Source organism: Dipodomys ordii, unplaced genomic scaffold (genome assembly GCF_000151885.1).
Source record: "Dipodomys ordii isolate 6190 unplaced genomic scaffold, Dord_2.0 Scaffold36, whole genome shotgun sequence".
Lineage (NCBI taxonomy): Eukaryota > Metazoa > Chordata > Mammalia > Rodentia > Heteromyidae > Dipodomys > Dipodomys ordii.
The window spans coordinates 4,954,163-4,966,717 of NW_012267252.1; the positions used below are offsets into that span (position 1 = coordinate 4,954,163).

General features: G+C 40.2%; 1 protein-coding gene across 1 annotated transcript in view; it reads left to right on the top strand.

The window, feature by feature from the left end:
- Positions 1 to 12,555, top strand: part of Btrc (beta-transducin repeat containing E3 ubiquitin protein ligase) — a 165,268-nt gene that overhangs the window by 44,062 nt on the left and 108,651 nt on the right. The gene's annotated exons all lie outside the window — the stretch shown is intronic.

A 12,555-nucleotide genomic window follows, 5' to 3' on the forward strand; every position in this document is an offset into this window, starting at 1 on the left:
AAAAAAGAGATCTAGACTTATTTTCTCTTTAAAAAAAATTAGGGCACAGTTATACAGAAGGAGATTTCATAGCGACATTTCCATACGTGTTTATAATACATTCTAATCAATCTCATCCCCTCTATCACTGGCCCTTCACCTGATTTACTCTTTTTTTTAAGACATTTTTATCATGATTGGTTTGTCACAATGGGCATAGATTGCATAATGTGATTTTTGTTTTTCACATTTAGTAAAAGTAATTTTTAAAGTAAGAAATCTCATTAAATACCAATTCAAAATGTAATATTTTTCTCTGGACTTTATAAAACTAGTTAATGTAATTAATCGCAGTCCCTGGCATGATCACTTATGTTTTTCTTCTGATTAGTAAAAATTAGTACTCTTAAGAGTCGCTTGGTTATTATACTGTGATGCATGTTTATAAAAATATGTATGTTTATAAGAATTATGTTTTATTTATATATTGATTAACATTTCTAGTTTCAAAATGGAAAGTTCCTTAAGATATTTGGGTAGAGGCTAGGCGCCAGTGGCTCATGCCTTTCTGTAATCCTAGCTATTCAGGAGGCTGAGATCTGAGAATTGTGGTTCAAAGCCATCCCGGGCCAGAAAGTCCATGAGACTCTTATTTCCAATTAGCCACCAGAAAACTGGAAGTGTCACTGTGGCGCAAGTGGTAGAGTGCTTGCCTTGAACTGAAGAGTGCAGGGAGAGTGCCCAGGCCCAGAGTTCAAGCCCCACGATGGACAAAAAACAAAATCTTTGGATAGAATTTTCAGCTTGAAACTGTCCATGTGGTCTTACATAAATTGGTAGATTCTAACTCTCCTCAGTCTTCCTTAGAGCCCTGAAGTTCAGTTCAGTGAAAAAGCTATCCAGGAATAAAATAGAAAATTATCGATGTGCTCATTGTTTACACTTTTTACACTTTTTTCTTTTGGTCGTGGGGCCTGAACTCTGGGCTTGGGTGCTTTCACTCAGCTCTTTAGCTCAAGGCTAGCACTCTACCACTTGAACCACAGCACTATCTCTAGCTTTTTCTGCTTATGTGGTGCTGAGGAATCGAACCCAGGGCCTCATGCATGCAAGGCAAGCACTCTACCACTGAGCCACTGTCCCAGCCCCTCATTGTTTATAGATTAGACTGTACTATATACATAATGGTTTTATTGTTAGCTATTTACCTTAGATATTTGGAACTTGGGTTTAGCATTTTATAAGCATGTATTTTGTGCTTGCTATTTCTTTTTTTCATTTTTCTTTTGTGCTGGTACTGAAGCTTGAACCCAGGTCCTGAGTAGCCTAAGTAATTCTCACAACAACCCTCTGAACTAAAGACCATTTTCCCATTAGAGATGAGAAACTGAATTCTCAAAGAGGCTATGACTTTCAAGTCTACAAAGTTGGCAAGTGGCTCAGCTGATCTAACTTCCTAACCTCAAGCCCTTAACCTCCATGATAACCTACTTAACACAAAGCAAGTACTAGTTGCTTATTGTTATAATAATTGTCAACATTTATTGAACATTTAACCATGTGCCAAGCTGTGTTAAGCACTTTACATAGATTATTTAATTCAGTGGGTACTATTACTAACCTCCCCCTCCTTTTTTTGTTAGTCTGGGGCCTGAACTCTGGGGGCCCTGGGCACTGTCCCTCAGCTCTTCAGCTCAAGACTAGTGCTCTACCACAGTGCCACTTCCGAGTTTTTCTGCTTATGTGGTGCTGAGGAATTGAACCCAGGGCCTCATTCATGCGAGGCAAGCACTCTTACCACTGAGCCACCTTCCCATCCCTATAAGACCTTTTAATGGATGATGACGCTGAGGGATAGAGAAGTTAATATTATTGTCTGCAGCTTCTGTGTATGTGTCTGTATGTGTATCTGTGTGTGTATATCTCTGTGTGTGTATGTCTGTGTGTCTGTGTCTGTGCCTGGCTTGGAACTTGAACTTAGGGACTGGGTGCTGTCCCTGAGTTTAAAGCTCAAGCCTTTCACTTTACCACTTGAGCCATGTTTCTTCTACTTTGGTCTTTTTGCTGGCTAACTGGAGATAAGAGTCTCAAGGACTTTGGTGCCTGGGCTGGCTTCAACCCTCAATCCTCTGATCTCAGCCTCCTGAGTAGCTAGGATTATAGACATTACCCATCTGTACCCAGCTTGTTTATTTTTAACCTAATCTAGTCTATTTAGAAGAAACTAAAAGATAACCTTAAAGTGTCAGAATGCTTATGGCTCAATCTTGGTTTAACAGAGAACTTTAAGTGTTGTCTATAGTTAGTCTTAATAATGATACTATTTTATTTATTTTTGGAGGATGGGTCCAGTCATAGGATCTGAACTCTGGGCCTGGGCGCTGTCCATCAGCTCTTCAGCTCAAGTCTAGCACTCTACCACTTGAGCCAAAGCGCCACTTCTGGCTTATTTTTTTCTTCTGCTTATGTGGTGCTGAGGAATCGAACCCAGGGCCTCATGCATGCAAGGCAAACACTCTACCACTGAGCCACCTTCCCAGCCCTTAATAATGATACTATTTTAATGATGATTTTTCCATTTTTCTTTGCAAAGTTTGATACTAATTTTCCTTGCTTAGTCTGAGATGCAATATAATAAAGTATGGTGAATCTAAAAATAGTTAAATCAAGTTTTAAATACTTTTTTTTGTTACTAATTGTTCTAATTCTTATTTTCCACATCTGTAAATGGAAACCATAGAAAGGACATGTGGTAATGGTTGCTGCTTTTGTTCTTACCATAACTGTTACTGCTACTGTTGTTATTCATTATTACCCCAATAATGTCACAGATAATAAAAAGGCATCCACATACATTAATTTGCTCAGTTGATGCAGAGATGTATTCTGTCATTCGCATATATTGTCACTTGTGTTTAAACTATACATATGGGGCATTCTTAATTTTTTTCTCATTAGAGGACTCCTTGGAATTAGAGATACCAGTGGTCTACTGTATAATGCAGTAGTTCAGATGTATACCACTATTTCTGGATAAACTGTTTTTTTTGGGGGGGGGCCGGTTGTGGGGCTGAACTCTGGGCCTGGGCGCTGTCCCTCAGCTCTTCAGCTCAATGCTAGTGCTCTACCACTTGAGCCACAGCGCCACTTCCAGCTTTTTTCTTTTTGCTTATGTGGTGCTGAGGAATCGAACCCAGGGCCTTGAGCATGCAAGGCAAGCACTCTACCACTGAGCCACCTTCCCAGCCCCTGAACTGTTGTTTTTTTAACCATTTAAAAGTTGTAGTGTCTTTAGCCCATTTGTAGTCTGAGTGGAGTGAAGTCTTATGTGAGTGTGTGTGTGTGTGTGTGTATGTGTGTGCGCGTGCTCGTGCGCCTGCTTCAGTTCTGGCACTCAAAATCAGGGCCTGAGCTCTCAGTCCTTGAGCTTAAAGCTCATGGCTAACACTGCCACTTGAGCCTCAGCTCTACTTCTGGCTTTTTGTTGGTTAATAGAAGTGTCTCATGGCTTCGAACCATGATCCTTAGATCTCAGCTTCCTGAGTAGCTAGGATTATAGGAATGAGCCACCAGCCCCACCTGAAGGATCCTTTTAAGACTATCCCCACTTTGGACACCACTGGCAAGTATAGGGTCTCCCATAACCATTCTCAAGTTTAATTACATGTTAGGAAGAATTTAAAGAACTCTCTGAAAGAAATGACTTATTACAGAGAAAGGATTCTAGTTTAAATTAGTCAAAAGAAGAGAAATGTAGGAGTAAAATGTAGAGATGTCTACCATCCTGTTCCCACAGAATCATGGATGAAATTTTGCCATCCTATGACAATTATATGTATAGATTATATACGTATATAATATATACAATATACATACAATATAATATGTATGCACATATATAATGTACACATATAATATATACTATATAATATGACATATATAATATATTCATATATATAAATATTGCCAGTTACAAAGCTTATCAAGGCCCATGGTGTATAGAGAATTTATTGAGGCTCAATCATTTAGTCTCATCATGGCTGATCTTTAGTGTCCAGCCCCTTCTATAGGTCACACACATAAATGCCTTTAATTGTTATATTTCTTCTTGCTTTTGGAACTAATTAAACATGGTTTGAAGCTGTTAATAGAGATTACATTTATCCAGCAGCTAATATCCCTAGGTAAGCAAGAACACTCTGGCTAGAAGTTATTGGGACCAAGAGTCCTCCTCCCAGTAGCCAAAGTGCAAAGGTCAGATTTCTCCTTAAAGTTTAATTCTTCACTACATAAGAGTCACAACTCTTTGGAGTATTATTGATTTTATACACAAATAGAAAAGCAAATTTGCCACCTCCCCCCCCCCCCCCCCCCCACCTATCGTCCTAGGACTTGACCTCAGTGCTGTCCCTGGGCTGGGCTCCTTTTGCTCGAGGCTAGAATTCTACCACTTGAGCCACAGAGCCACTCTGGCCTTGTCTGTGGTTAATTGGAGATAAGAGTCTCACAGACTTTCCTACCAGGGCTGGCTTCAAAACTGTGATCCTCAGATCTCAACCTCCCAAGTAGCTACGATTACAAGTGGAACCACCAGAGCTGAATTTTTATTTACTTTTTTTTTTTTTTGCCAGTCTCAGGGCTTGAACTCAGGGCCTGGGCTCTGTCTGTCCCTGAACCTCTCTGTACTCAAAGCTAGTACTCTACCACTTGAGCCATAGTGCCACTTCCGGTCCTTTCTGTTTATGTGGTACTGAGGAATCAAACCCAGGACTTCATGCGTGCTAGGCAACCACTAAGTCCCATTCCCAGCCCTATCAGCCAAATTTTTATTTAGTACATATATACATGATATATTCTGTGAAATAGCAGGAAAGCTATTTGGTGTTTGCCTCTGCTCAGTCAATTTTGACACTGTCCTCATGAAAAATGTTTTACAAAATTTTAATATGGTATTTGTAATAGTTTGCCTTGAAGGTAGAACTATGTTTTATTCATTGCCTATATCTAGTGTTTGTAAGTATAGTGTTTATATTTTTGCTAGGTTAATGAATGGACACATAAAATTCGAAGAAAACTATCAAGTAGCATATAGGGGATGGGAAGAGAGAAACCATTGATTTGTTCCTGATATTTGACGGAAGTTCTGTATTCATAAAGAAAGAAATCATAGTTCCAAAAACCACACATTTGTATGGGGAAAACCCCATAATACTGAGTCTGATTTAGGATTAGTCTTCAAATTTGATATTTGGCTTTCATACCACCCACAGAATGATGATCACCTCTGAATTGGATTCTGTATGTTGAATTTGGACTGTTGTTGATAAACAAATGCACATTTCAAAGTAATGACTCTACCAACCAGCTAACAGTTCAGTTTCAATGAAGTCAACACCTTTCTTTATCATCACAGCAGTGTATGCTTGTACAATTATTTTTTTGCATTTTACCTTTCTTCTATAGATATGAATAGACACTGGGAAAATTTAAATGCTGATAGTATAGATATCAGCAGGCTAGAAAAAATACATAAATTATTATCTACACTAGTGCTCCTTTAGCCTTGATCAGATCCTGTATTAAAGTACAGAGTGTTGGAAATATATTATTGGAAATCAAGTCTTAAAGTATATTATTGGAAATCAAGTCAAGGGGCTGGGAATGTAGCTTAGCAGTAGAGTGCTTGCCTAGCATACATGAAGACCTGGGTTTGATTCCTTGGCACCACATAAACAGAAAAAGCTGGGGCTTAAGTGGTAGAGTGCTAGCCATGAGGAAAAAAAAAAAGGGCAAGGACAGTGCCCAGGCCATGAGTTCAAGCCCCACAACTGCCCCCCCCCAAAAAAAGTATAAACTTAAGCTTCAGTGCTTTCATTTTATTTATATGTATTTTCAATACAAACAATAGTGATGACCTGAATTGGCTGCATTTCACCTTAACTTGGAAATAGTCTAATTTGGAGAAGTAACATTTGGGACTGACTAATATTCTTAGATACCTGTTGTTTTTTTTTTTTAATTGTGAAAATACTGTACAGAGGGGTTACAATTACATGGGCAAGATAATGAGTACATTTCTTATCAAGCATTGTAGCCTCCTCCTTTGTTTCCCCTTCCCATCCCATCCTATCCCTGTTGGGTTATTTTAATGCTCCTAATTAAATTTGGTAATATTTTCTTGTCTTCCTGTGCATTTTGACATGTCTGTGATGCGAATAATGTTTATTTACAAGCTAATATATGACATCTTTTTTTTTTTTTTTGGCCAGTCCTGGGACTTGAAATAGCTGAGCTTCTTTTTTTTCATTAGCATTTCACCCCTTGAGCCTCAGTGCCACTTCCGGCTTTTTTTGTTTATGTGGTACTGAGGAATCAAACCCAGAGTTTCACACATGCTAGGCAAGCACTCAACCACTAAGCCACATTCCCAACCATGACATCTAATATTTAAAGTAAATTATCTTGCTTGTGAGACAGTGATTTCCTGTTTTATTGTTCACAGTGATTCTAACATTAAAATCACAAAGGATTTATTGTTTATTTTATGTTGAATAATCCATTTACCTCATTGCCCTAACTCCATCAATAATACCTCTAATGATTATACAGGTAACCTGAGGTTGCCTCAGTCCACAAACCAGAACAGAATGTTATATTCAAGAAGGCCTGGTGCTTCTAGGCATGTGTTCTGCCACTTCAGCTATATCTCAAGACTATTTTTGCTTTACTTATTTTTTAGGAAAGGTTTTGCCTGTGACTAGCCTTAGACTGTGTTCTTTTTTTTTTTTTAGTGAATATATGCAATACAGTGATATCAAGTTTATTTATTTAGTTAGACTGTGTTCTTATTACCTATGCTTTTTTTGGGGGGGGGATTCAGGTCGTGATGCCTGAACTCTGGGCGTGGGCGCTGTCCCTCAGCTCTTCAGCTCAAGGCTAGCGCTCTACCACTTGAGCCACAGCGCCACTTCCGACTTTTTTTTCCTTTTTGCTTATGTGGTGCTGAGGAATCGAACCCAGGGCCTCATGCATGTAAGGCAAGCACTCTACCACTGAGCCACCTTCCCTGCCCTTACCTATGCTTTCTATGTAGCTTGGATCACAAACATTTACTACTATACCCAGCTTGTTGCTTCTTGCTGATGCTTTGCCTGTGCTGTCCTCATTCAGCTGTCCTCCCAGTTTATGTTTTCCAAGTAGCTGGAATTATAAATGTGTACTACCATCTTGCTCAGTCTGTTGAGTCCGTTAAGATGATGATGAGAGCCCTTTTGTTGTTGTTTTGTCAGTCGTGGGCTGTCCCTGAGCTTTTGCTAAAGGCTAAAATGCTCTACCACTTTGAGCCACAGTGCTACTTCCAGTTTTTGAGTGGTTAACTGGAGCTAAGTGTCTCATGGGGACTTTCCTGCTCCTGCTGGCTTTTCACTGTGGTCCTCAGATCTCAGCCTCCAGAGTCGCTAGGATAATAGGCGTGAGCCACAGGCGCCTGGCTTATTATTCTGTTTTCATTATGACTTACTGGAGATGAGAGTGTCACGGACTTTCCTGTCCAGGCTGGCTTTGAACCACTATCCTTAGATCTCAGTCTCCAAAATAGCTAGGATTACAGGCGTGAGCCACTGGCGGCCAGCTAATAGTATGATTTTTTTTTTTTTCTTCTCCTTCTCCTCTTCCTCCTCCTTCTCCTTCTCCTTCTCCTTCTTCTTCTTTTTGTCTGTCTGGGTCTTGAACTCTGAGCCTGCTCAGAGTTCTTAAGCTCTTAAGCTCAAGGCTAGTGCTCTACCACTTGAACCACAGCACCACTTCTGGTTTTCTGAGTGGTTTATTGGAGATAAGAATCTCACAGCCTTTCCTGCCCAGGCTGGCTTTGAACTTTGATCCTCAGATCTCAGCCTCCTGAGGATTACAGGCCTGAGCCACCAGTACCCAGCTAATAGTATGTTTTTGTTTTGTTTTGTTTTTTTGGTGGTCATGGGGCTTGAACTCTGGGCCTGGGCACTGTCCCTGCGCTCTTCAGCTCAAGGCGAGCGCTCTACCGCTTGAGCCACAGCACCACTTTTGGTTTTTAAGTGGTTTATTGGAGATAAGAGTCTCACGGACTTTCCTGCCCGGGCTGGCTTTGAACCACGATCCTCAGATCTCAGCCTCCTGAGTAGCTAGGATTACAGGTGTGAGCCACAGCGCCCAGCTTAATAGTATGATTTTTATATTCTCATGTTACACATACAGACAGTTCCACACTTCTGAAATAACAAAGTTTGCATATGAATGTGAAGTTTCATATTTGAATGAAAGGTCATGATCAGCTTTACTAAAAAAGAGTTCTATTTTTGATTATAGTTTCTTCCTTTTGCTGTAGTCATTGTTTGGGTGGGGGGGAAGTACCAGTTTCTTTACTGGTAATAAACCAGCAGGGACATTTCTAGTGTACTATTAATATACAGTATTAGTATAATATTTCCCTTATAATTTTTTTAATGGGCAGGTCATTAATTTTCTTAAGCATTTCAGCTATAGCATAGAGCAGTCCTTTGAGAGGAATTGGAAAGATGAGGATAAAATGGGTACAAGATTCTAATAGCTTGAGAATAACCACAGTGTTTGACCAAATCTCTTTTGTATTCCCTACTCCAGTTCTATTCCAGTAGTTCTGGAAATGTGCCTGTGGACTATTTAGAGTGAGATTATAAAACTGAATCATGATTTTGGTGAATAGAAGCCAGTGCATGTGGCTCCAGCACCCCAGCTGGCAGTAAGCTCTCCCTAGGTTTATGAATGTAGTTAGATGGCCCCCAACTGTTTACAAGACAGCAGAGGTGAGATCTTTGATTGACAAGTCAGAAATGTATTAGATCATTCTCTCTGCCAGTCTCTGGTTCATGCTGTTAAAAATGTCAGCCTCCAAGTTTGAATGGCAGCCTGAGGGCTTTAGAAGCTTTTTGTTTTCTGAGATGGAAACACAAATTGGATGTGTGCCTGAGCGCTTCATCCTGGGCTGTAATTTCATCTTTTAGCTAAGAACCACAAGGTACATGAGCAAAGCACCCTGTAAACAATAATACTGTGGAAAAAAAATAAACAAGGTCGTGTTTCTGGTACGTTGATCCGATGGTGTCCTGACCTCTATCACGTTGAACATCTCCACTCTGATTGCTGTTCCCTTTGGCATTACAATGAGAGAAAGAGAGACTGACATAGAGGAAAAGATTTAAAGTTGCAGTGTCGGTGCACATTCCTTGTATTGGCTATGAAATATTGAACTGTCAGAATGTGACACTTGGTTTTTTAAGCAACCTTTCTTGTTTGAGGTGTTTGCAGTTCATTCCTTTCTCCCCCATTTGTCTGCTTTCATTGATAGGGTTGGAAGTAGTTGCCTTAAATTCATGGAAAGGGACAATGTTAAAGAGAAGTGGTGCCAATAGAGCTAAGTAAACTTCACACTGTAGCATAAATGCAAGCTGTGTGGCATGGGCGAGGGAGATTACATTTGGGTTAGTACATGAATATTGTGGTTTAGGCAACCTTGATTATGAAGAATCACCTTGGGTCCCAGTTCCATTTTGTGGAGCCAGGATATTGGGAAAGATGTGGTGGATAATATAGATGACAGGTGTGGTGCTATCATTTGTTAGTTATATGGCAATTACTGTATCGCAGTGTTGCCAGTCAAATCAGAATTATTCCAGCTATTTCATTTACTGCTCCAATTATCCAATGTCTTTTGACAGGTGGTCAAATTATGAAAGAGTAAAATTTTAGTAAGGAAAATAAATTTTTAAAAAGTGTATTTATAGTAAGAGGGTTCATGAATAAATAGGTAATATGGAAGAATAATATAATAGTTGAGCTTAATGGCATATGAATAGAAAATCTTTGTTGTCAAAACAAAACAAAACACCCATAGGCTTTGTGCTGGTTGGCTCACACCTACTCATGAGGCTGAGGTCTGAGAATGAAAGTTTGAAGCTAGCTCAGGCAGACAAACGCAAGAGACTTTTTTTTTTGTCAGTCATGGGCTTGAACTCTGGGCTTGGGTGCTATCCCTGTGCTCTTCAGCTCAAGGCGAGCGCTCTACCGCTTGAGCTACAGTGCCACTTCAGTTTTCTAGTGGTTTATTAGAGATATGAGTCTCACGGACTTTTCTACCCAGGCTGGCTTTGAACCGTGATCCTCAGATCTCATTCTCCTCAGTAGCTAGGATTACAGGCGTGAGCCATGGGCGCTCGGCTTACAAGAGACTATTACCGTTAGTTAACCAGGGAAAAGCTGGACGTGGCTCAAGTGGTAGAGTGCCAGCCTTGAGCAAAAAAGCCAAGTGACAGCTAGAGGCCAGGAGTTCAAACTATAAAACAACAACAAAGCCTACCCATATTTCTTGGTACATATTTTCAAGGAAAGAATGAGATTTCTTTCGTTTGATTTTTTTTTTTTTTGCCATCTTGACACTTGAACTCAGGGCCTGGGCACTGTTCTTGAGCTTCCTTTTGCTCAAGGTGAACACTCTACCACTAGAACCACAGCGCCTCTTGCAGCTTTTTCTGTTTATGTGGTACTGAGGAATCGAACCCAGGGCTTCATGCCTGCTAGGCAAGCACTCTACCATGAAGCTACCGTCCCAGCCCTGTTTGATTGTTTTAAATGAGGTACATTTTAAAAACAAATATTTTTAATACTATTATGAAATGCATTCTTTATTTTCATTTAGTTTGGAAGCATAGAACTTGCAAGTAATGTTTTAATTGCAATTCTTTTGGAATGTAGAACATGTTTATATTTAAGGTACTTGACTTTACTCTTACTGGACAACTAGCCCTCTCTGCAAATGTGTAAATCAAGAGGTTTCTGTACCTCAAACACGTAGTGAAATGAACTGGGAAAATGGTGATAGTAATTTCTGACATTTCTTAATTCCCACTTTGTGGTTATGCTAGAAGGAGTATGTAGCATACAGAAAATTATATACCATCCTCCCTTAGAAATATAGTGTTCAGAAAGTAAGATAAAAGGGAGTATATTAAGAACTAGTTACTATTTTTAAGTATTACTCTGTAGTTTTAAAGCATAAATATTGATGTACATTTGCATGTAAGCTATAAGAACCCATGTCATAGCTCAGTAGGGGAGTTTTCAAAAACTTATTCTTCTAGATATTGACTTTTCATTGTCTGATTTCTAGAGGATGAATGAAAATAAACCATTCTTTTCAATCTTTTTTTTTTTGATCAGTCATTGGGCTTGAACTCGGGGTTTGGGCACTGTCCCTCAGCTCTTCAGTTCAAGGTGAGTGCTCTACCACTTGAGCCACAACGCCACTACCAGTTTTCTGGTGGTTTATTGGGTCTAAAAGGCTCATGGACTTTTCCTGCCGGGACTGGCTTTGAACCACAATCCTCAGATCTCAGCTTCCTGAGTAGCTAGTATTACAGGTATGAACCACCAGCGCCCAGCAGGTGCAAGTATTTATTCAAGAAATGAGACAAAATTTTGTGCATTTATGGAATCTTCTAAATCTAATGGAGAAGAAACTACAAAATTTCTTTTTCTCTTGGTCTATTTATTCTTAATGTGTTATGTTGAAAACATGTCAGAACCTATGGGCTTTTATACTACCAACACCCCATAATAATTAGTTTTATCATTTATATTACAGGCTTACCTCGTGTGCAAAAATCAGCCTGTTTATACAGCCATAGGATTTCAGCATTGAAAGGTATATCAGAGGGCCATGTAGTCACATACATTTCTTAATACAGGAATCTGTTATCAAGTATGTTTGCCAGGGGACATCTTATCTGTGCTCAGTCACCTTTATAGTGAGCTCAACTTCTTGATTTTTTTTTTTTTTGAAATAATTCCTTTAAGAATGAGCCAAACAGGGGCTGGGAAGGTGGCTCAGTGGTAGAGCGCTTGCCTTGCATGCATGAGGCCCTGGGTTCGATTCTTCAGCACCACATAAGCATAGAGCGCTAGCCTTGAGCTGAAGAGCTGAGGGACAGCGCCTAGGCACAGAGCTGAGGCCCCACGACTGGACCAAAAAAAAGAATGAGCCAAACATGCCAGGCACTGGTGGCTCACGCTTGTAATCCTAGCTACTTAGGAGGATCACGGTTCAAAGCCAGCCCGGGCAGGAAAGACTGTGAGACTCCTATCTCCAATAAGCCACTAGAAAATCAGAAGTGGCGCTGTGGCTCAAGTGGTAGAGCGCTTGTCTTGAGCTGAAGAGCTGAGGGACAGCGCCCCAAGCCCAGAGTTCAAGCCCCACGACTGACAAAAACACACACACAGTTGTAGGGCTTGAACGAAGGGCCTATGCATTGTCTCTGAACTTCTTTTTCTCAAGGCTAGCATTCTACCACTTGAGCCACAGTGCCACTTCTGGCTTTTTCTGTATATGTGGTACTGAGGAATCGGACCCAGGGCTTCGTGCATGCTAGGCAAGCACTCTTATCACTAAGCCACATTTCCAGCCCAAGCCAAATTCTGTTCACTCACTGGTTCTACTTCTGCCCTTTGTAGTAATATAAGGTAATTGTTGTCTTTTTCATATAGCGGTGATCCTCTATAACCTTGGATTCA